At 36.0% G+C, this 26,201-nt stretch overlaps 1 protein-coding gene across 1 annotated transcript in view; it reads left to right on the top strand.

The window, feature by feature from the left end:
• The window catches only part of RIT2 (Ras like without CAAX 2), a 387,902-nt gene that overhangs the window by 125,804 nt on the left and 235,897 nt on the right, over positions 1-26,201 (top strand). The gene's annotated exons all lie outside the window — the stretch shown is intronic.

Raw genomic sequence — 26,201 nt, 5'->3', positions numbered from 1 at the left:
CTTCTTCTTCTTCTTCTTCTTCTTCTTCTTCTTCTTCTTCTTCTTCTTCTTCTTCTTCTTCTTCTTCTTCTTCTTCTTCTCCTCCTTCTTCTTATTGTTTTATTATACTTTAAGTTCTAGGGTACATGTGCACAACGTGCAGGTTTGTTACATATATATACATGTGCCATGTTGGTGTGCTGCACCCATCAACTCATCATTTACATTAGGCATATCTCCTAATGCTATCCCTCCCCGCTACCCCCTCCCCACAATAGGACCCGGGGTGTGATGCTCCCCTTCCTGTGTCCAAGTGATCTCATTGTTCAATTCCCACCTATGAGTGAGAACATGCAGTATTTGGTTTTCTGTTCTTGCGATAGTTTGCTGAGAATGATGGTTTCCAGCTGCATCCATATCCCTACAAGGGACACAAACTCATCCTTTTTATGACTGCATAGTATTCCACGGTGTATATGTGCCACATTTTCTTAATCCAGTCTGTCACTGATGGATATTTGGGTTGATTCCAAGTCTTTGCTACTGTGAATAGTGCCGCAATAAACAAACGTGTGCATGTGTCTTTACAGCAGCATGACTTACAATCCTTTGGGTATATCTCCAGTAATGGGATGGCTAGGTCAAATGGTACTTCTAGTTCTAGATCCTTGAGGAATCGCCACACTGTTTTCCACAATGGTTGAACTAGTTTACAATCCCACCAACAGTGTAAAAGTGTTCCTGTTTCTCCACATCCTCTCCAGCACTTGTTGGTTCCTGATTTTTTAATGATTGCCATTCTAAGTGGTGTGAGATGGTATTTCATTGTGGTTTTGATTTGCATTTCTCTGATGGCAAGTGATGATGAGCATTTTTTCATGTGTCTGTTGGCTGTATGAATGTCTTCTTTTGAGAAGTATTTATTCATATCCTTTGCCCACTCTTTGATAGGGTAGTTTTTTTTTCTTGTAAATTTGATTGAGTTCTTTATAGGTTGTGGAATTGTGCTACTCCAAAACCCAGAACAGCTTAAAAGAATCCAGTTCTATGTTAACAGATGAATGGCCCTTTGACACAAGATCTTTAGAAAGTGCAGTTAGAGGGTTAATAATATAAAGAGAAAATGAGGAAAATTATGTTTAAAAGAAGTGAAATTAAACTTTGAAGTCTCCAGATAAAATCCCAAATGCCCTAAAAAGACAAGCACTATTTGTCATTCCATTTCTAGTCTCAAATTTGTTTATAATGCTCTTCCCTATCTGTTTCCATAATTCCTCTGTACCGAGATGGGAAAAAAAAAGTCTTAAAAGATATTCAATCTAACCACCTATCTTATGTTTGAACTCTTTTTACCACATCTCTTCTGACTACAACCCATGTTTATCAGCACTCACTTTCTTTCAATAAAACCTATCTTATCTTTTGGCCTGTATGTGAATAACTTGCTTATACATTTTTTCCTTATATTGAGCTAAAATATTTTTCCTTGACATTTCACCAAATACTTTATTTTTGTTTTGTTTTATGTCCCTTAGAGCCATAATACAAATTTCTGTCTACATTGAAGCTCTTTAAAAAATTGACATCAAACATTCACTGTGTGGCCCTCCCCTCTCTAGGCTGAACATTGACCATTTCTCATCCTCCATTTCTCTTCTGTAACAAGGCTTCAAATCCAAAAATGATTCTTGTCTCTCCCTGTGTATATCACAGTCTGTCAATATCAGAGTGGTATCCCACTGCAATGAATGAAATAGTTCATTGAATGAATGAAATGAAATAGATAAATAAAATGAGTGAAATGAAATAGAATGAAACGATATGAAATGAATGAATGAAATGGAAATAGCCTGATCAGTAGATAATATTGTTTTAAATAAATACAGATATTTCTTCTTTCCCAATGCAATCCCCCTATAGCCCAAGAGAGTTTGGCTGGCATTTGTGAATATTTCACTTCATTGACTTCTTTTGGGATTCCTGTTGTATTAGTATGTTTTCACACTGCTATAAAGAAATGCCTGAGACTGGGTAATTTTTAAAGGAGAAAGGTTTAATTGACTCACAGTTCAACATGGCTGGGGAGGCCTCAGAAAACTTCAAGGCAAAAGAGAAGCACAGGCGCATCTTACATGGCTGCAAGGGAGTGGGAGCGGGGAACTGCCAAAGGCTTTTAAACCATCAGATCTCATGAAAACTCACTAACACAAGAACAGCATAGGGGAACTGACTTCATGATCCAATCACCTCCTACCACACCCCTCCCTCAACACGTGGGGATTATACTTTGAGATGAGATTTGGGCGAGGACACAGAGAGAAACCCATATCACTTATCAATAGAAAAATTCTCATTTTTATCATAACTGCTATTTTGAATGTAAATCTCTTCATCCTGTCCATAGATATTAAGAAGGAAAAAGAAAACATCCTTTGAAAATTGTACCAATCTCCACTGAAGTCTTGTCCTATTGCAGTTGATTGTTTAACCCTGTCAAGGACATTTGGGATACCAGTTACATCATTTAAACTATTCTCATCTTTCTCAGTTTTAAACCATCTTCCTATATGAACATGTATTTTTCTGTACCTCTGTGAAAATTAATAAAAATGCAAAGCAAATTGTGACACATGGCAACATTTATAGCAAACTATTAGAAAACTTCTACACACCTAAAACAATATACCATTTATCAATCTAGACAGAATAATTCAAACATTTACTAATCTCTCCAATTATCTTTTCTCTCAGGTTATACTTCTCCATTTTGTCAACTGAGATTGCAAGTCAATTACCTATGTGAAACACATTACCCTGTGTGGTGATGGTTCAAACTGTCATTTATACACTTTTAAAGAACTTTAAAATGCCATTAATCTGAAAAAGGAGATTTTTCACTCCACTGCAGTAGCTACATATTCCCTTACAATCTAATAATATACCTTGAGATTTCATTCTTTCTTTACAAATGTTAGTGTGATCTTTTGATTCTCAACACAATTCTCTTATTAAAGGAAGAAATAGGAAGTCAAAGATGTCTGCTGTTTTTGCCATTCTTTGGCATTACAACCTCCTCCTTTTATCACCTATTTTCTGGATATATTGTCTTTTTGTATCTTTTGAAAACCTTAACTTCTCTAGAGTCTGAGAGTCATGAAATTAAAACCTTTAAGTGTCCTGATAAAATCCTAAATGATTTTGTGGATCAGGTACTGTTTTGCATTCAATTTCTACTCTCAGATCACTTTATAATTATCTGGGCCATTTCTGTTTTTGGATCTCTCAGTTAATTTGCCAAGCTGGATTGTTTGACTCCTTTTTCTCCAGTGGAAACAACTTCTCTTGCCCCATGAATATCCTAATATTTGCTCTAGCTGCAAATGTATGGTCATGCACATTTGTATGTAAATATGTCACTTCTCCCCTTTTCTCACAGGCAGGGACTTCACTTTTCACACTTCCAGGTAGTTTCTTTCACATTGAAGTTTAAGGAAACAGGACCATCTAGAATTGTACTCTACGCAACCTGTATGACCATGAGTGTCAGCATTTTTAAAAATGTGAACCTGCATTATGAATGTCAGATTAATATGAACTGATCAAAGTAATGAAATATTTTTTTATTATTGCTCAGTGCCTATGAAAAAAATCATAGCATAAGCAGAGATCAGCCTGAGATGCAAATAAAGATATTTAAGTTTAAACTGAAGAACTTATTGAAGTTAGAAAATAATAGTAAAGTTGTCCCTTAAGGAAGTTGTAAATTTGCTTTTCTTTGAGACTTGGGATGGGGTAGGGGGAAACATTGAGGTAGACGTTTATTTTCTTCTTTTGTTATAAAAAACCTTCACATCTGTAGTTCTTGGTGATAAAAATTAAGAGTTGACATGTTTTAGAACTGGACCTCAAATTAGGTCTTCCCAACAACAAATTCCCTGCAGTAACCCAGTTTGCAATCATCTAGCACTTACAGTCTATGTTACCTTGTAAAAGTCCTATAAACTTACCTTTTTTATTATTGGATATATGACATTATTCCCCCAACCCCTGCAAAAGAATAAAGAGGTGTTAATTGCAGACACCATTGCAGACTGGCAGAGCAGCCTTCTAAGCTTTAACACACCCACTTGGCAAAATTGGGAGCCCAGTCTGGCTATACATGATCTTGATACCTAGTAATTTAATTTCTGTATCTCTTTTTTTACATTCTTGAGACATTGAATATTGCCTCAATGCAGTGTATAGCTTTATTCCTTTAGTTCAGTGATTTGTACCTCTGGTTGCACATTAGAATCACCAAGGTATCTTTAAAAACAAAAATCCCAAACCTATTTCCACAAAATCAGATTCAACTTGTTATCTAAGACCAAATGCTTAGTGTTGGTCCAATCTATTTGACCTAGCTTGTGGGGCAAAAAGAGTATTACACATTTTAGCAGTGAGAGAGTAGAGAGTTATGTTTCACAAACAGAAGAGCCAAAACTGAAAAGGGAGTATGGGCAAGAATTTATAGGCATCTCTACTTATGAGCAAAGTGTTCTTATAGAGATGTAGTAAATTGATTTGTAGTTGTGTATTCTGAGAGAGATGGGTAAGTCAAATCTTCACAAAGAAAATAATATTTGAGGTGGTTCTTAAAGCTAATAAGCAGCACTTTGCATAATAGAGAGGTGGAAGAAGGCATTCCTAGTAAAACAGTGTCATAAAAGTGTGTTATCCCATGGTTTATTAAGAGAACACAAAAAAATCCTGTGTGTTTAGAAGATAGGACAAATAGCAGTGAGTGGATGGAAGTTGGAAGTAAGTGGAAAAATGTATTATGAAACTATCAGAGCCTTGTTGCAAGCTCTGTGCAACAAGCCACATTGTTCTGTGGCTTAGATGATTTGGTTACAGTCTGAAGTTTCCATTGGTTTTCATTGAAATTCTCTCTCTCTCAATACAGTAGTCAAGGACATGGAAAAATAATGTCAATGATCATCAGGCATGTTTAAATCCCAGATGTTGACACCTGCTCCTCATCTTTATTATTTGAAAGTTTCTTGGAGTCCCTGGCTATTTTCCAAGATTTGGTGGGAACACCTTGAGATAGTAAACTAGTGCTTCACTATTTATCACCTTTTATTATTTTAAGTTCTCTTCCTTTATGTAACAGTATGTGAGAGACGTGATTTTTTTTCAGTTTTGTTTATATCATGCTCCAAAACAAATTTGTAGATGCTCAAAATATATTTTGAATGAGTAGGTGAAATCCATGACAACACATATGGGATAGAAGATTAGCATCATTAGCTGTGTCTCTCTGTCATTAAAATATGAAACAAGGTAAACTTATAATCAGGTGAAAACTCCAGGTCAGTTTCCTTTCTTCCTTTTTTCTTCCTCCCTCTTTCCCTCCCCCTCTTCTTTCTTTCTGTCTTTCTTTCTTTCTTCCTTCCTTTCTTTTTTATGTTTTGTTCTTTCCTTTTCTTTCTTCTTTTTCTTTCTTTCTTACTTCTCTTTCTTTGGTTTCTCAACATTGCTTTTTTTCCCTCTCCAAGTGCAGTCATAATTTTGAACATAGGAAGGGAAGTAGAGAAGGGAACAGGAAAAAAAATTAAAAAACAAAAATACATCTTTGAGTTTCTGCTGATAGCCCGTAACCATAGAAAGGAACATGTGCCAATCACTCAGCCTCCACATGTGGCAGACATTTTCTACATTTGTTGCCTTAGAAAGCAGAGAAAAACTAAGGAGTGAATTATGTGCTATAAAAATTAATCAGTAGCTGTGTGTCCTTGTCTTTTGCTCTGGTGCGTATCTCTGAAACAACAGGCTGTTCCCACTGAGTGGTGGAAAGGTAAATGGAGACCAGATGTTTAAAGGTGACACAGAGACTATAAATGAGAATTGCTGCTTTGGGGAAGAGAAGAAAAAATCAAATATCTCATGGTGCAGAAGCCTAAAGAAGGAGGAGGGAATAAGAGCTAGGTCCAGGAAAAATAATTTTCATAGTGATGACCAGGTTATTGAGTATCCAAACTCAAAGTCTTCTGTAAAGTGGTGTGGGCAGTCCTTTCTCTATGATGATTTCAAGGTGCCCAAAATTGGAAAGAATTTTGTATATATTGCTTATATCACCTGCAGTGGATACACAGAAGTGAATTTTGAGAGTACACATCCTGAAGCAGTCTAAATTATGCTTTGGTTGCACAAACCCAGCAGTGAAACTGTCATTGCCACCAGTGTGTATGGGAGTGGTGTTTGCCTACTCTGTCTTCTTCCCAGAAATTCAAATACACATGGCACAGGTATCCTTATATTGCTGACATTTGAATGAACATTTTCATTGGATACACAAGCCTGTAAATTCTATGTAAAGGAGGCTGAGGAAGTGCATTGCTGCTTCTATCTCAATCATGGAAGGTAGGACTCAAAAGATTCTGGGTTACAAACTTAACAGTTGTCCAGTCATGATTTTCCTGTGTTTTAGTAAATGTGGTTTCAGAAATGGTTCTGCTTTTTGTTGTTTATATCTGAATATTAATTTAAGCTTAGACTAGACTTGGGAGTCTAGTTCATTTATTCAATTCATTTAAGAAACAACACCAAATCTTTAAAGAAAACCTCTATATTCCTTTGGTTAGTCTTAAAAAAAAAAAAAAAAAAAAAAAACATGTAGCACAATAGGAGCAGCTTTTGGTGTCTAACAGACTTAATCTCCCAACCACCACCTATTGGCTCTGTGATTGAAAAGTGTAACACCTCTTTTTTATATTTAAAATTGACATATTGATAAATACTTCACAATGTGTTGTACAAATTAAATAAGCATCACAACTGAAAAAACTGAGCAGAGTGCTAGACACAATGTGAGAAGAAAGTAGACTGAATTTACTGACCACTTATTATGTACCTGTCAGAATGCTAGAAAATGAATATACAAAGATGAATAAGGCATGCTTCATGCTTTCATACTGCTGAGACTAAGACAAATAATTACAGCAGAATGAACAAGTTTCTTTAACAGAGTTATGTGCAAGGTTTTGTAGAAGTTCAACAGGGAGTGTAACAGTTTCTGACTGAGCAAATGCAGAAAGCCCTCTTAGGAAAGTGTGATGGTTAATTTTATGCATCAAATCAACTAGGCCATGGGGTGCCTAGGCATTTGGTCAGCCATTATCCTGGATGTGTCTGTGAGAATGTTTCTGGATGACAGTAATATTTGAATCTGTGCATGTAGTAAAGCACATTGCCCGTCCTAATGTGGATGGGCCCCATTCAAACCATTGAAGACCTAAAAAAGCTGAGTAATAGGAAATTCCTACTGCCCGACTGCTTGAACTGGGGTCACTGGTCCTCTTCTTTGTTTGAACTGGAAGTTACACCATTAGTTCTCTTGGTTCTCAGGCCTTCAAATTCAGATGGACTGAATTTCAAAAAACACCACTGGCTTTCCTGGCTCTACAGCCCGTTGGCTGCAGATCTAAGGACTTAGCCTCCATTATTGTATTTCTTACAACAAATTCATATATAGAGAGAGACATACACATATATACACACATATATACACACATATAAATGTGTATATATATCCACACACACACACACACACATACATACATATCTGTAAATACAGAAGGTATAATATATATGCTGGAAAATGCATAATATATGTGTGTGTGTACATATATCTATCTTACTTGTTCTCTTTCTCAGGATAACCCTGACTAATACAAAAAATAAACTATGCAATAGTTACCTAAAACATAGTAGGAGTTTAAACCATAAGTAGGGATGACATTCACTTGTATAATATTTTGAATTATTATTTTGTCTCATCAAAAAGGCCATGAAGAGCTGTGAAAGAATATTCTATAGCTACATTTTGAATCTACGGAGATCTACGGTTTTGCAACAAGTGATCATTTCTATCTAGATCTGCCTTGGCCAACACAGTAGCCATGAGCTACGTGGACTTTCATGTTCTTGACATGTGACTAGTCCAAATCAACATGTTCTCTAAGTGTAGTATACACCACGGCTTTTAATAACTTAGTGTAAGAAAATTAATGTAAAATATCTCATTAATATTTTTCTATATTGCTTGCAGACATTCAAATGACATTTTGGATAAACTGAGTTAAATAACATATATTACATTTAATTTAATCCATTTCCTTTTATTGTTTTAGTATAGCTACTAGAAAAATATGTGGCTCATATGATATTTCTGTTGCATAGTGCTGTTGTAAGTTCTGAACCAGAAGCATGGAATGGTCTGGTAGCTTACTAAAAATACAGAATCCCAGTCCCAGCCCAACACTGAAAAAGAATCTGCATTTTAACCAGATCCTCAGGAGATTTGTATGTACAGAAAAGTTTATTAAGCTTCACTGCAGCTCATTCATTGTCCAAAAACAAAAACAGAAACAAAACATTTTGTCCTCCTTCTATAGAGGAAGTTTTGTTTCTGTAGCTCTTAGAGAAGCTGACAAATTAAGGATTGTCCAACTTCACAAAGGCAAGCATTATGTTCCTTTCTGTCAGATTTATCTTTGGTGTGTAATGGGGTTCACTTATTAAAACTCCGTGTTCAGCAAGCTTAGGGAACAAGAAAAAAACATGTATATTGTTCATCAGTTTTGAGAAGAAAGCAGAATGAACCTTTTTCTCCCATGCATGCATTACTCTTCAGCAGATTGCTGCCCTAACCTGCGGTGCTTTCTGGTCCTCAGGAGCCCATCCACCTCTTGCAGCTCCACTGTTCACCCAGTGCTCTCTTAGTCTCTGCTCCTAAATCTATTAGCAGTATTTCTCTCCCCTTCCATTTTCCTTTTATCATTCCTTCTGATCATTCCCTCAGGCCCTGCTTTCCGCTTTCTCTTGTGACAGCTAATTTTGTGCAAAAGTAATCTCAGGGTAAGCTGTTTGTGGTTGATAATAGCTTAATATTTTACCTCTCCTGTAGTTTTATTGCATTTTAATAGGGAGTTCCTGGAAGTAAAATGGCTTGTCTTCACCAGAGGGAATGAAGCAGAGAGGTGGAACTTGGGGCATCTTGCCAGGCCAATGAGAAAGATGTTTTAAACAGAAAGGTCCTTCGACATCATTCTGCTTTTCATCCCCAAAACCAATACTCACCAACACTGTCAGAAATGTATTTACTCAATGTGAAGACTAATTATCTAGAAATTGTCATTATATGAAATGCAGTTGTTATAGACTAGAGAAAAATAAGAAAATTATTGGAAAAAAAAATCATGGGTTAATTTCGTGCAGATACAGTGTTACCATAAAAATAGGAACAGTTAGAGAAGTGAATATTTTATCCTTTCATACACTTCAGGAATTTACAAAATTCTCTTTTTAAAACATTTTTTTTTCAAAGTAAAGTATATTTTCTGTCCTGGATTCTCTCACTCAACATTATGTTTCTAAGACTGAAACACATTGTTGTAGTCTATGGTTTAAAAAAATTCACAGCAAAGATAATCTACTCTATGAGTACACTGGAGCTGATTTATACATCCTACTACTGATACACTCTGGTGATATAGTTTGGATATTTGTCCCTTCCAAACATCATGTTGAAATTTGATCCCCAATGCTGGAGGTGAGCCTAATGGAAGGTGTTTGGGTCATGGGGGTGGATCCATTATAAATAGCTTGGTACTACTCTCACAGTTCTTACTCTTAGTTCGCACAAGGCTCTCGCTGAAAAGAGCCTGCCCCCTTTTTCCCTCTCTCTTCCTCCCTCTCTTATCACATGACATCTGCTCCACCACCTTTTGCCATGAGTGGAAGTTTCCTGAGTCCCTCATCAGAAGCAGATGTTGACCCCATGCTTTTGTACACTCTGCAGAACTGTGAGCCAAATAAACCCCTTTTCTTTATAAATCACCCAGCGTCAGGTATTATTTTATAGCAACACAAATGAACTAAGACATCTGGGTTGTTTCTAATTTAGGGATGGTATGAATAATGGTGATATATATATTCTCATTTGTGCCTTTCCCACGCATGTGTAACTACATGTACATATATCCCTGATGTGTGAAATTGCTTGTACTAAAGTGTTCTAGTATGTTTTTGTTGTATAATACATTGCCACAAAGTCGGAGTAGTAACAATAACTTTTGTGTGTCCCTCATACACCTGTAGATGAGTTGGGATGTCTTTGTTTCAGATAGGTATCCAGGTTGCTTCTGAAATCAGTAGGATGAGGGAACATTTTTCCCATGGCAATGGAATAATCAGAGCAGCATGAGCCGCACTGCACATGCCTGTTTCATGCTTCTTCTTACATCACACCTATTATTATTTTATTATGCAAGTTGCATGGTCAAGTCTAAAATCAAAGAATGGGGAAGTACACCCACTTGCCATGAGACCATGATATGTGTGTGTATACACACACACACACACACACATTTATATATGTGTATATATATAACTGAAACCAGTAATTCAGCCTGCCACATAAGTTATGTGTAGGATCAGCTTTAGTTGATAGTTTCTAAACTGGTTGAACCATTTTACACACCATCTGTAGTATTACGAAAGTTCTCATAGCACCACAAACTCTCCATTATTTGATATTGATAGTCTTTTAAATTTGCCAGGCTGTTAGGTTAGCATTTGCATCATATGATTGTTTTAATTTGCTTTTTATTGGTTGTTAATAAGGTTATACAGCTTTAAGTTTATTTACTAAAATAATAATTTACATTTCTGGTTTATTATGAAAAATAAACAGCTGGCTGGGCTTGGTGGCTCACCCTGTAATCCCAGCACTTTGGGAGGCCAAGGCAGGCAGATCACTTGAGGCCAAGAGTTTGAGACCAGCCTGGCCAACATGGTGAAACCCTGTCTCAACTAAAAATACAAAAATTAGCTGGGCATGGTTTTGCACACCTATAGTGCCAGCTTCTCAGGAGGCTGTGGCATGAGAATTGCTTGAACCCAGGAGGCGGAGGTTGCAGTTAGCTGAGATCATGCCACTGCACTTCTGCCTGGGCGACAAAGTGAGACTCCATCTCAAAATAAATAAATAAATAAAATACATACTAAAAATAAACAGCTTTATCTGTTATTATTAACAAACAAACCAACCAAAAACCACCACTACAACAACCGAAAATAAAGCTAACCCTCAATCTCTTGCCTGCCCTTCATTGGCAGTTGCCTTTTTGTGAATGATTTGTAGGAATGCTTTACATATTCTGGATATGGGCCGGGCGAGGTGGCTCACGCCTGTAATCCCAGCAATTTGGGAGGGATCACCTGAGGTCAGGGGTTCAAGACCAGCCTGGCTAACATGGCGAAACCCCATCTCTACTAAAAATTACAAAAATTAGCCAGGCCTGGTGGCGGGCGCCTATAATCCCAGCGACTCAGGAGGCTGAGGCGGGAGAATCGTTTGAACCCAGGAGGCAGAAGTTTCAGTAAGCCGAGATCGTGCCACTGCACTCCAGCCTGGGCAACAAGAGCAACACTCCATCTCAAAAAAAAAAAAACAAAAAACAAACAAAAAACCCCACCATATTCTGAATATGAACATTTTGTTGTTACACCCACTTTATTTCACAAAATGGCTCGTATTTTCATTCTCATATTAAAAATTTTTGATGAACAAATTTTTTTTTTTGTTTTAATGTAGCCCAGTTTTTATTTATTCCAAGTGGTCAATCGTTTACTTTATGCAGCTTTCTATTAGTTATTAAGATTTATAACTCTAAGTCATGAAGGTATTCTTCTAAAGTTTCTCCTGTATGCTTTATTGTTTTTTTGAATGTTTACATTTACAATCTAACTAAATTTTTTTTTTTTTTTTTTTTTTTTGAGACGGAGTCTCGCTCTGTGGCCCGGGCTGGAGTGCAGTGGCCGGATCTCAGCTCACTGCAAGCTCTGCCTCCCGGGTTCAAGCCATTCTCCTGCCTCAGCCTCCCGAGTAGCTGGGACTACAGGCGCCCGCCACCTCGCCCGGCTAGTGTTTTGTATTTTTTTTTTAGTAGAGATGAGGTTTCACCGTGTTAGCCAGGATGGTCTCGATCTCCTGACCTCGTGATCCGCCCGTCTCGGCCTCCCAAAGTGCTGGGATTACAGGCTTGAGCCACCGCGCACGGCTAAAATTTCTTTATTGTATATAATGTGAGGTAGCAAATTCCATTATTTCCCAATATTTATATCCAATATATAAATTACAATATTTATGTTCAATTAACAGTTTTATTTATTGAAAGATTTTTTTCCACTGCTCAGAAATGCTAACTGTAATATTAAAAAAGGATTCATTAGTGTGTAGGTTCTCTATTCTGTTTATTTTTCTACCCATGTGCCAATATCACACTGTCTTAACTGCTATGAATTAATACTAAGTCTTAATACATAGTAGAGCTTGTTGTCCTTTTCCAAGATTTTCTAAACAAATTCTTGGCTCTGTTCATTTCCATATAAATTTAGAATCAGTTCGTGCATCACTGCTCCCACCCCAAAATCTGTTTGATATGCATTTCTAGATCAATTAGGGAAAATCTAACATCATTACAATATTGAATCATCCAACCCATAAACATGACATATACTTCCACTTATTTAGATGATCTTTAATTTTCTTCATAACATCTCATAGCTTTCTAACTAGAAGTCTTACAAAAGTTTTACAAGATGTATTCTTTGGAATTTGATAATTTTTTATGTTATAGTAAATTGCATCATTAAATAATCTAATTTCCCATCTCTTTGTTTCTTATACTCACAAATCAATTTATTTTTCTTTACTAAGTTTGTTTCCAGAAAACTCAACAAATTCATTTATTTGATCTAGGTTTTCTATAGCTTCTTTGAATTTTCTACATGCCTGCCCAAACAACATTTTTCATGAATAGTGGCATTTTTTTCTGTGCTAAACATTTTTTTTTTCACATCAATCATTTTTCTTGTAGAACTAAGCAGGTATGAATCACAAGCATGAGGTGAATAAAATTGTTGATACTGAGTATTCTTATCTTGTACCCACTTTTAGAGGGAATAATTTTAGTATTTTTCTCTAAATCATGATGTTAGCTTTCAGTTTTGTTTAGACAGCCAGTAATCAGTAAAGCAAGATGCTTTCTATGCCCAGTTTTCTAATACGCTTTTTGAAATTTGGAGTTTCTAAAACATAAGTGGATACTGATATTTTTAATTAAACTTTTTAGTTTTAGATAATTATAAGTTCACATGGAATTATAAGAAATAATACAGATTGTTTCTTCTTGGAAGTCAAAAAAGTACAATAAATGAAAATAAATAAAAATCGGAAATAATACAGAAACATCTCATATCCCTTTATGCAGTTTTCCTAATGGTAACCTCTTGAAAATTTGTAACAAAGTGTCACAACCAGGATATTGATATCGATAGTCAAGACACAGAACATTTCACTGACCACAAGGATCCCTTATGTTACCTTATGAAGCCATACCTTTCTCCCTCCACAATTCCTGGCACCCACAAATCTGTTCTTTATACCGACAATTTTGTCACTTAAATAATATTATACAGATGGAATCATACAGTCTGTAACCAATGAAGATTGGCATGTTTCAATTAGAATAATTTGAAGAGGATGCACACACTTTATTGCCTGTATCAGTGATACTCCGACTGCTTTTTTATTATCGAACAGTATTCCATGATATGGTTGTATCACAATTTGCATAACCATTCACTGACTGAAAAATATTTGCTATGTGTACAATTTTTTGCTATTATGAATGAAGCTGAGATAAACAACATGAAAACATTACTTTCTTTGTGTTCATATGTGAACATGTCTTCATTTCTTTGAAATAAATGCTCAGGAGTGCAATTGCTATTTTGTATGATACATATAGAATGCAATTGTTGCTCTGTATGATGCATGCATGATTAGTTTTCTTTAAATTATTGTAAGAAACTGCCAAACTGTTCTTCAGAGTGGTTGTAACATTCTATGTATCCATCAGCAATGTGTGCATGACCCAATTTTTATACATTCTTACCAGCATTAGGTAATGCCACTACATTTTTTATTTTAGCCATTCTGATAGGTATGTAGTGATACCTTATTGTGATTTTAATTTTCACTTATTTAAGGCTAATAATGTTGAACATGTTTTCATGTGCTTATTTGCCATCTATATATAATATTTGGTGAAAATTGTCCTCATCTTTTGATCACTTTGTAATTCAATTGCCTATTTGTTTGCTTTTACTGTTGAGTTTTGAGAGTTATTTATATATGTTAAATACTAGTTTTTTGTCAAATATGTGATTTGCAAACATTTTCTTTTTTTATGTTATATATATATTTTTTAATTATTCTTATACTTTAAGTTCTAGGGTATATCTGCATAACATGCAGGTTTGTTACATATGTATACTTGTGCCATGTTGGTGTGCTGCACCCATCAACTCGTCAGCACCCATCAACTCATCATTTACATCAGGTATAACTCCCAATGCAATCCCTCCCCCTCCCCCTCTCCGTGATAAGCCCCGGTGTGTGATGTTCCCCTTCCTGAGTCCAAGTGATTTCATTGTTCAGTTCCCACCTATGAGTGAGAACATGCGGTGTTTGGTTTTCTGTTCTTGCGACAGTTTGCTGAGAATGATGGTTTCCAGCTGCATCCATGTCCCTACAAAGGACACAAACTCATCCTTTTTTATGGCTGCATGGTATTCCATGGTATATATGTGCCACATTTTCTTAATCCAGTCTGTCACTGATGGACGTTTGGGTTGATTCCAAGTCTTTACTATTGTGAATAGTGCTGCAATAAACATATGTGTGCATGTGTCTTTATAGCAGCATGATTTATAATCCTTTGGGTATATACCCAGTAATGGGATGGCTGGGTCATATGGTACTTCTAGTTCTAGATCTTTGAGGAATCACCATACTGTTTTCCATACTGGTTGAACTAGTTTACAATCCCACCAACAGTGTAAAAGTGTCCCTATTTCTCCACATCCTCTCCAGCACCTGTTGTTTCCTGACTTTTTAATGAATGCCATTCTAACTGGTGTGAGATGGTATCTCATTGTGGTTTTGATTTGCATTTCTCTGATGACGAGTGATGATGAGCATTTTTTCACGTGTCTGTTGGCTGTATGAATGTCTTGTTTTGAGAAATGTCTGTTCATATCGTTTGCCCACTTTTTGATGGGGTTGTTTGTTTTTTTCTTGTAAATTTGTTTGAGTTCTTTGTAGGTTCTGGATATTAGCCCTTTGTCAGATGAGTAGATTGCAAAAATTTTCTCCCATTCTGTAGGTTGCCTGTTCACTCGATGGTAGTTTCTTTTGCTGTGCAGAAGCTCTTTAGTTTAATTAGATCCCATTTGTCAATTGTGGCTTTTGCTGCCGTTGCTTTTGGTGTTTTAGACATGAAGTCCTTGCCCACGCCTATGTCCTGAATGGTATTACCTAGGTTTTCTTCTAGGGTTTTTATGGTATTAGGTCTAACATTTAAGTCACTAATCCATCTTGAATTAATTTTCGTATAAGGAGTAAGGAAAGGATCCAGTTTCAGCTTTCTACTTATGGCTAGCCAATTTTCCCAGCACCATTTATTGAATAGGGAATCCTTTCCCCATTTCTTGTTTTTCTCAGGTTTGTCAAAGATCAGATGGCTGTAGATGTGTGGTATTATTTCTGAGGACTCTATTCTATTCCATTGGTCTATATCTCTGTTTTGGTACCAGTACCATGCTGTTTTGGTTACTGTAGCCTTGTAGTATAGTTTGAAGTCAGGTAGCGTGATGCCTCCAGCTTTGTTCTTTTGACTTAGGATTGTCTTGGCAATGTGGGCTCTTTTTTGGTTCCATATGAACTTTAAAGCAGTTTTTTCCAATTCTGTGAAGAAACTCATTGGTAGCTTGATGGGGATGGCATTGAATCTATAAATTACCTTGGGCACTATGGCCATTTTCACGATATTGATTCTTCCTATCCGTGAGCATGGTATGCTCTTCCATTTGTTTGTGTCCTCTTTTATTTCACTGAGCAGTGGTTTGTAGTTCTCCTTGAAGAGGTCCTTGACATCCCTTGTAAGTTGGATTCCTAGGTATTTTATTCTCTTTGAAGCAATTGTGAATGGAAGGAAGTTCATTCGTGATTTGGCTTTCTGTTTGTCTGTTACTGGTGTATAAGAATGCTTGTGATTTTTGCACATTAATTTTGTATCCTGAGACTTTGCTGAAGTTGCTTATCAGCTTAAGGAGATTTTGGGCTGAGACGATGGGGTTTTCTAAATATACAATCATGTCGTCTGCAAACAGGGACAATTTGACTTCTGCTTTTCCTAACTGAATACCCTTGATTTCTTTCTCTTGCCTGATTGCCCTAGCCAGAACTTCCAACACTATGTTGAATAGGAGTGGTGAGAGAAGGCATCCCTGTCTTGTGCCAGTTTTCAAAGGGAATTTTTCCAGTTTTTGCCCATTCAGTATGATATTGGCTGTGGGTTTGTCATAAATAGCTCTTATTATTTTGAGATATGTTCCATCAATACCGAATTTATTGAGCGTTTTTAGCATGAAGGGCTGTTGAATTTTGTCAAAGGCCTTTTCTGCATCTATTGAGATAATCATGTGGTTTTTGTCTTTGGTTCTGTTTATATGCTGGATTACGTTAATTGATTTGCATATGTTGAACCAGCCTTGCATCCCAGGGATGAAGCCCACTTGATCATGGTGGATAAGCTTTTTGATGTGCTGCTGGATCCGGTTGATTTGCAAACATTTTCTACTGTTCTAGCTGGTCTTTTCCTCATGTTAATGGAGTCTTTCATAGAGCAAAAAAATGTTGATTTTTAAAATTTTGGTGAAGTTCTTTTTTTATAGTCTATGCTTAATATGTCATCTTAGAAATTTAATTCTAAGAGTTTTTGATTCTGAAGATTTTCTCATTTTTTTCTAAAACTTGTAGTTTTTAAATCGTATATTCAATTCTGTGTTTCATTTAGGTTAATTCTGTGAAAGACATGAGATGAACTCTAGATTATTTGTTTTGCCAATGGGGGTTTAGTTGGTCCCACACCACTGGTTAAAAATGCCTATTTTTTCCTCCACCAAATTGCTTTTGTGCCTTTGTCAAAATTTAGTCAGTCACATTTTTGTGGGTTTTATTCTGGATTCTCTGTTCTGTTCTATTTTTCTATGTGTCTGTAACCCTTGCCTACATCACATTGGTTTGATTATTGTAACTGTATGATAACTCCTGAAATCAGGTAGACTAATTCTTCCCATTTTATTTTTCTTTTTCAAAATTCCTATTCCTTTCTGTTCATTATATTGTGGATTTAATATTCTATTCCAAATCCTTTCCTTTTTCGTAAAATATTTTAATTAATTGTGCTATAGATACAAAAAATGTTCTGCAATTCTGATAAGAATTTTGTTAAATCATGACATAAATTTGTACAGAATAAACATCTTTATTATACTAGGTCTTCCAATCTGTAAAAATAATATGTATTTAAATATTTGATTTCTTTCATTAGTATTGTATAATTTTTAGCATACAAATTATGTATGTGTTTTGTTCAATATACACATATGTATTTAATTTTTGAGCAAGTGTAAATTTGGGTAATAATCTCAAAACACACTATCCTCAATGCCATAATCCCAAAAGTTGAAATCCTGAAAGATGAAAATGCCCAAATCTATATCCCAAAAGTCTAAAATCCCTAACATCTAAAATCCTGGTAATTACAGTATGGGATAACTGTATCATGTTATCTGAAACTATTACTTTGTAATTGTCTTTATTTGGACATTAAGTATGGTTTTAGGAAATGTGTATGGGTGTCAAGATGATAAGGAGTGGATTTTTGTACTTAATTTTAGGTGTCAACTTGACTGGATTAAGGAATATCTAGAAGCCTGGTAAAGCATTATTTTGGGTATGTATGTGGGGGTGTTTGCAGAGATCACTGGGTGAGTCTGAGTGGACTAGCTGGGAAAGATTTGCCATCAATGTTGGCAGCACCATCCAATTGGCTGGGGGCCTGCAGAGAACAAATGCAGAAGGTGAATTGATCTTTCTCTGAGAGCTGAGACAGACTTTTCCTCTGCTGGTTTGGACTTCAGAACTCCAGGCTCACCAGCCTTTGTACTCCAGGTCTTAAACCAGCAGCTCCTCAAGTCTTGAGACTTTGATTTCAGACTAGGAGTTACAGCACTGGCTTTCTTGGTACTCAATGTAAAAAGGTTAAACCTTCCACTATCAATGAAGAGAAGTCCTTTGTGTACATCTGCATTTGTGAAATATAAAATTTCTTGAGATCTCAGCTCTTCAGACATACATAGTGGTGACCTATCATGGATTCTAGTCCATCTAGCCAGTATTAGGGTGTTCATGACAGTGCTTCAGCGGACTGTAATTATAAAGCTACATGCACACAATGAACAACTTTTGTGATATGTGTTTATACATGTCACTTTTTGACCTATTTCCTTATGAATATAGTTTATCTTCTCATAACTGTTATATTCCTAAGACTGTCATTAATGTACCTGAGTGTTTATGTTTGTAAAAATATGTATGTTATTATTGCTTATTTTATTGCTTAAAGAGGCCTATGAAGTATTCTGTCATATTTTTATATTTTTCTCCAAAGAATTCTCTTAAAATATGACTAAATATATTTTTAATATTTTTAGGGTTTTTTTTCCAGAATTATATTTCTGGACTTTTGATCTTCCAGTATTTCAACATTCGAGATTATGGCATTTTGGATTGTGTCTTTTGGAATGATGATTGGCTCCTGGTTTTACAGTTTACATAGCAGGAACAATAGAAAAAATTTCATCGATTTTATCTTCCCAGAAATAACAGTCTTAGTATAAATCAGACCTTTGTCACTAGACATTCTCATAGTTTCTTGATGGGCATCAGAGGTACATTGGAATCCTCTCCGGGGGTCCATCAGATGAGGATGAAGAGTCATTAAGACTCTGAGACTCATACAATTGCCTTGATCATAAAAGTTCTTTTTATTTCTGTGAAGAAATAATACGTATTTAAGCTCATTCTATCATATAAAACCTCTGGAAGACAAGTATTGCAGAGGTCATGGTCTTAGGATCATAAAGTCATTTTTCAAGGGTGTGTTGAGGGGTAAAAAAGGTAGACCAAGAGATGCCAGGTGCTGGGGAGGAAGAATATCTTCTTCTTTTCCTCTTCCCCTTCATCCCCAAACAATAATTAAGTGAGGCAGAACCAAAGAACTGGAGACATTCAGCATAAGTGACCGTGACCTAGTCCTGTTGCTCATATCTATTTAGCAGAAGAAAGCCAGAGAATTAGGTTTCCAATGGATCCTTCTATTCTCTCAGGTTGAAAGAAAAAGATTAAATGTTTCCAACATATGAGATACACCCTGAAGCACTTTCTGTAGGTAATGACTTTGGGGAAGAGCAGTGATTTGGCTGTTCCTTCTGCACACTCTTGCCAGGGCTCCATGTCCCCTCATCAGAATATGAGTATTATTCCTTGTCAGGTACATCTCCATCTGCTTGTCCTTGATCTGAGAAGTCACTGTTTAAAATGGCATCTTCCAGTAGTGGTCCTCTGTACCTGCAAATCTCTAGGCAGGGTTCTGTGTTTCCACAGGACATACCCCTGCTTTCCCCTCCTCATTGGGTTTTCCGTTCTTGGCAAGACCTCCTACAGAGGAGTCCAGGAGCACAGGCATTCTGACAAGCATGCTAGTCACTGCAGAATCTGCCTGTGAACACCACAGAAAGTGTATGATTGGCCACATTGGGCAGACTTTCCAGAGCAGTGACATTGGGAATCTCTGGGAGGTATCAGAGAGATGCTGATTGGTATCAACTACCCTATTACCTACCTAGTGGTTGTGGGGTAGTTGATACCAACCAGCATCCCTCTGATGCTAGGGAGATTCCATCTGTATAAATAGATGCTAGTGGGGTAGTTGATTTCTGGGGGAAAGATTTCAATTTCTGTGTAATCTGGAGGCTCCTATTTCTCAGAGACCTATTCTCAGAGACTTAAGTAAACTGTACTGAATTATCAATATTGCAGGATGAGAAAAAAATGCATGACCTGCCTTATAATTTCTATGAATGTTTAGGGCTTATGTTCTTGGGGCATCCTGTCTTCAGCTTTTACTTCTATGATAGGAAAGGTTGTTCTTTACCCTAAGTCATCCCACAAACTCAGTTCAGCCAGTTTTACAAGACTTTTTCACAGCCAGCAAACATTTCGACAAACTTTTACGACATTTCATTGAATGTTTAGGCTCAAAGGAAGGGTTACATCAGATCTCATTTAACTTCTTTTCTCTTTTCCTGGCAGAGCTCTCCTTGTCTTCCCCCTTCCAAACTCTGTTTTCAATCCATGACTTGAAGAACTGACCTTAGCTTAACATCAGTTCCTCTGCGTGTTCTCTGACATCTCCCTAAATAAGCATCCTTCAAAATACTTCTAATGTAGCACTCATTAAAACATAGTGCAATTGCTTTTGTATGTATTCCCACAAGATTATAAATTCAATATGGGTGGAAACCACCTGCCCTTTCAACTGTGTAGACTGTATTGCCCTCTGAGTGTGCAGCACCTATTACATACTCAAAAATATATTGAATCCTTTATAGATCAATATATTGATACATACATTATATTTGTATCAATGCTGATTCATCCATGATTTAACATTTTGGTCAAGAAAAAGTGTCCAGCACAGTACTTTGCAAGATACTTCTGTTCTGTACACACACACACATATACGTACCTACAATTGAGATGATTTATTTAAGTAATCCTTTGAGAAAGATCTTATAAATAGATTCTATGAGACTTTGTACTATTTATTGCCTTTAAAAAATTTGGGTCAGTGATTAATATCTTGGAAGTGTATAATAGCTTGTAGTTATAGAAAAATAGCTTCATTATAATAGCAATTACATATTTCAGATTATGAGGCAAACCATGTAAGTAGTATTCAATCATCTTAAGATATGTGAAAGTCATTTAATGAAAATTTACCATTACATTTCTGTTTCTGATATTTTTTCTTAGTTATATATTTTGGTGGTCTTATATTATCCTAGCTTTATATTTGCAACTAAAGTATTTTAAAATTCTTTAAATGAATATGTTTATTCCGAAAAAAATATATTAGTTGCTTTGGGAAAATTATCCAGAACACCTTACACTTTTTAATTAATCAAAAACTTTATATTTCTGGTTTTTATTGCAAACATATCTTGCCAAAATGTTTATGATTTGCTTGGGAAAAACATTTTCACATGGGTAAATATAAATAGCACAAATAATTGTGTTTTAATTTAGTTTCATGGCTAATTTGAAGCAGTGCTAAATAAAACTCACAACATAATATTCCTTGAGTTTGAATTTTGCTTTCTTTTTTCAAAAGCACTATCTTATGTGCTACTTTTGTTGATCCTTATAGAACTCCCATGCATTGACTAGTGTTTACTATTATCGCCATCTTAAAAATCAGGTTTCATGGCTTACCAATAACAGATATTTAGTCATAGATTTGAGGCTTCAATACAGGACTTTAGTGATTTCTTCTTAACGCAATTCTGCTGAAGAGGGACAGTGGAGAAGATATATCCTGAGAAGAAATGATCTCAAATTAAACATTAGTACTTTGAGATACATTTTAAGGTAGTAGTGCCTCCAAGAATGCAGTCCCAGTGTGCTTTTCTGCGCAAATGATATAGCAGGCAGCTGCTACCATTTCTGCCTGATAAAGCTTTGTATACATTTGGCCTCATGCTTGGGAAGATAAATGAGTTCACTTCAGGATTCGGTCTATAGGAAGATGATTGAAATTCAGGGAAGTGTTTATATGCATTCAAGAGAGTATTTCTGACAGTGTATTTCTGCATGGGTGGTCTCAAAGGGAGTGAATGAATGGAAACAGAAAGATTGTTTATGGGGAGGAAATGAAAAGGATTAGTTTCTATGGAGGCCAGGCAGGTGACCTAGATTCCCCACAATGAAATGTGTACTCTGATAGACACTTTATAAAAGAGAGAAAAAAAAAAACCTTGGATAAAAGGTCTGTCTTTAGTTTCGAGCCAATTCTCATCAAGTCCCTTTGAAGGAGTTTTCTGATCCCAAGAGAAGCTTTTATTTGATATACGTTTCATGTGCTGGGCTTATCTAGAGCTCAAATAATCACACAGAGGAGTTCTCGCCTAGATTACTCAGCGTGCCCCTGGCCTCAGCAGGCTCTTCTTTGGGGCTTTGAGTTTAAATAAACAAACACAAAATCTGAAAGATTCACTTATAATCCTTGGGTCACAGAGTCCTTTTCAGAGTAACTATTCTTATTTCCCTATGAAATTGAAAAACAACCCCATGCATCTTCAAATAAATTGCAAGTGATTCCACAAGATTTCTCTTTTGTGAGAGGAAGATCAGTGAATGTACAAAGAGCAATGGAATAGAAAATAGAAAAATTGTATGGTTGGCCGTATGCTGAATACATTTAGAATGGCTGAGAGTTGCTAAAATCATACTAGATGGAGCACCCTGCAAGTCATACTTTCCACAACTTCTGCCTTCTGGAGCACAGTCATAAGAAATGAATTTCCTTGAAGTGGGATTTATGCTCTTATACAGTTTGTGATTTTAACATCTCATTGTATATGTGTGTTTATATGTATGTCTCCCACCATGATTTTACAAACCCCTTGAGAGTAGAGACCATGATTGTAAGTGCCCATGTGTGTTTTTGTGTGTCTTCATATCTCCCGTAGCTAGCAATAATCTGATTTGTGAGAGTTACTCAGCATTATGCATTGGAAAAATGCCTCCTGTGGTTGATCATTACTACTTTCTACAACAACGGTTTCTGAAAATAATTCATTTGTTTTCTTGTGGCTCACAATCAATAGTATGAATAATTATTGAGTTGTGCCAAAATCCGATGATGTTCTAAAAGCTTTTAGCAGTGATTCAGTTTGCTCTTTGCTTATGATATAAATGCTACATAAAACAAAATGTAGATTGCAGCCAGACTCTTAAGAGTTTGTGACTTCCGGTTTCAGGAGGTCCAGCTGTGTTTTACAGATAATGTGTACAACTGTGTTTTACAGAAGTATAGATATTTAACAGGCTATGTATAATAAGATTGGCATGAATAAGACCATCAATGAATACAATGAAAGAAGAGCCTTAGAGCTTTATCCAGAGCTTCAGGCCCAGATAACTGTTTCTTTATTGTCTTCACTTGAATGAGCCACAGGCAAGGCAAAGTCAACATTTCTAAAATTAAACGTGTGGTTATCCTTCTGCCTCCCCTTTCAGGAAATGTCATACCCATCTGCCCAACTTCAAATGCAAGAAATCTGAGAGCTTCTCTTCTACCTTCCTCCTTCTTGTTTTCTCATCTGATTAGTCACTAAGTGCTATAGTTTCTACCTTCTAAACATCTTGCAAATCTGTCAACTTTCCTCCAACCCTAATGCCATTATCTTACACATTATTTCTCACCTGGATTACTACATATCTACATAATCTTCTTTCTGTGCCTCTAGTCTTCCGCCTTGCAATTCACTCACCACACTTCAGACAGAGTGAGCATTCTAAAATGCACATTTGAAGATGGCATTATAATGAACTCCACATTTCTTAATAATACTGAACATATTTACCCTTTATTAGTTTTTTTTAAATGCAAGACATTCTTGTATTTATTACATACCAAATATAAGGTGACTTCCTCACTATATCATTTAATCCTTCAAACAACTCCATGACCCAAATACAAATAATTGTACCTTTACAAATGAGACATCTACATTTTAGAGATGTCAAGTGATTTTCCTAAAATCTGACAGCTAGTAATTCTGGAACCAGGGTTTAAACCCAGGCAGTCTGACTTCAGATACCTAATTCAAATACATGACTCTTTTAAATATATTCATAAGTTAATCTGATTTATCTCTTACATTTCATCAACATTTCTTCTCTAAACTCTAGGATTTAGCCACACTGAAATTAAGTTTTTATTGTTGTTGTTCAGCAATACTCTTTTCAACATTTGGGATTCTGGTCTGTTTTTTTTTTCTCTCTCTCTCTCTTGCTTCACTTTCTCTTAACTCCTCCTACTCAATTTAGGTGCTCCTTCTCCCAGGAAGCATTTCTTTATCTTTCAAGTATAAGTAGGAAGTAATATTCAAATCATACAAAGTATCTTTTCCAATCACAATAGGATAAAGCTAGAAATCAACAATTGAAAGAAAACTGAAAGATTTGCAATATGTGGAAATTAAGCAACCAATTCTCAAACTACGAATGAGTTCAATAAGAAATCTCAAGAGAAATTAGAAAATATTCAGAAATGCATGAAAATGAAAACACAGCATTCTAAAACTGATGGGATGTAGCAAAAGCAGTGCTAAAATGGAAATGTCTAGCTGTAGATGCTTACGTTAAAATAGCAGAAAGATCTTGAATTGGAGTACATGATGTCAGCAAGATGGCAGAATAGGAGATCTCCCGCTCATATTCCCCCATAGCAACAATAATTTGACAGCCATTCGCAAATGACTTTGTGGAAACATGGTGGGAGCTTGGGGATCTAGGTAGGAAGTTGTGAAACTCTAGTGGAGCCCCAGACCAAGGATGAAGATTTTGAGAAGGCAGGCCAAAATCCAGGTGGCAGGCTCACTTACTGTCTTCCCAATTATAGACCCAAAGAAAGCCTCATCTCCCTGTGGACTCAGCTATATTTAAATTTGGCCTTAACCTTGCCATCATCACTATCTGCTCAGGGTCCTCTCTGTCTTGAGTAACAGGCCCACTGACCTTGGTCCTGGCTGTGTACTATAAAGCAGCCCATGACCTGGATCCCACACTCTCAGCTATGGTTTGTTCATCCATATGCAAAACTCCTCAACAACATACTAGCAAACTAAATCCAGCAGCACATCAAAAAGCGGATCCATCATGATCAAGTAGGCTTCATCCCTGGGATGCAAGTTTGGTTCAACGTATACAAATCAGTAAGTGTGATTCATTGTATAAATAGAACTAAAAACAAAACCCACATGGTTATTTATCTCAATAGATGTGGAAAAGACTTTTGATAAAATTCTACATCCCTTTATGTCATCATCACTAATCAGTAGAGGAATGCAAATAAAAAACCCAATGAGATACCATCTCATACCAGTCAGAGTGGCCATTACTTAAAAGTCAAAAAAAAAAAAAAAAAAAAAAATAGCAGATGCCAGTGAGGTTGCAGATAAAAGGGAATGCTTATACACTGCTGCTGAGAGTGAAAATTAGTCCAGCCATTGTGGAAAGTGGTGTGCTAATTTCTCAAATAACTAAAAACAAAATTACTGTTTAACCCAGCATTAACTCTATAGATTCCTTTGGCAGGTGTGAACATTTTAACAGTCTTTCAGTCCATAAATATCAAATGTCTTTCAACTTTTTGTGCCTTCTTTAATTTCTCTCAGCAACATTTTACCATTTTCAATGTAGAAGTTTTCACATCCTTTGTTAATTCTAAGTATTTAATTAATTTTGATGCCATTATAAATGAAATTGATTTCTTAATTGTCTTTTCATATTATTATTAGTCAATAGAAACATATCTTATTTTTGCTTGTTGACTTTATATTCTACAACTTTGCTGAATTCATTTAGGGTTTGCATGTATGTAATCTTTAGGGTTCTACATATGAGATCATGTTGTCTGTGAACAGAGATAATTTTACTCCTTTTCCAATTGGGGTGATTTTACTTTTTCTTCTTGCCTAATTGCTCTGGCTATGACTTCTAGGACTATGTTAAACAAAGAAGGTGAGAGCAGGGAATCTTGTCTTACTCCTGATCTTCTAACAAAAGCATCCAGGCCTTTACCATTAAGATGATTGGATGCTATTTTGCCCTGCATTGTTAGGAAATAACTAATAACATTTGTTCCATGTTTTTCTCTAGGTAACACCGCTAGGGCACCGCAGATCATAAAATTTTCCTGATGAAAGAGAAATCTATTTGGTTTCACCATAAGCAAAAACACTTTCTCCCATAATTTTCCCGATTTACATCATTTTCAATCTGTATATGTTATTTGAGTAATATTTCTGATTATCTTACTTAGTAACTTACTTAGAAATTTTTCTATATGAAATCTAAAAATTAGTAATGCCTTTTCCGTCACATTTAAATGTGAATGTTGTCTTGTGTTTTTCAG

The sequence above is a fragment of the Rhinopithecus roxellana genome, chromosome 21 (genome assembly GCF_007565055.1).
Source record: "Rhinopithecus roxellana isolate Shanxi Qingling chromosome 21, ASM756505v1, whole genome shotgun sequence".
Classification (NCBI taxonomy): Eukaryota; Metazoa; Chordata; class Mammalia; order Primates; family Cercopithecidae; genus Rhinopithecus; species Rhinopithecus roxellana.
This window is presented reverse-complemented; position numbering and strand designations above follow the sequence as displayed.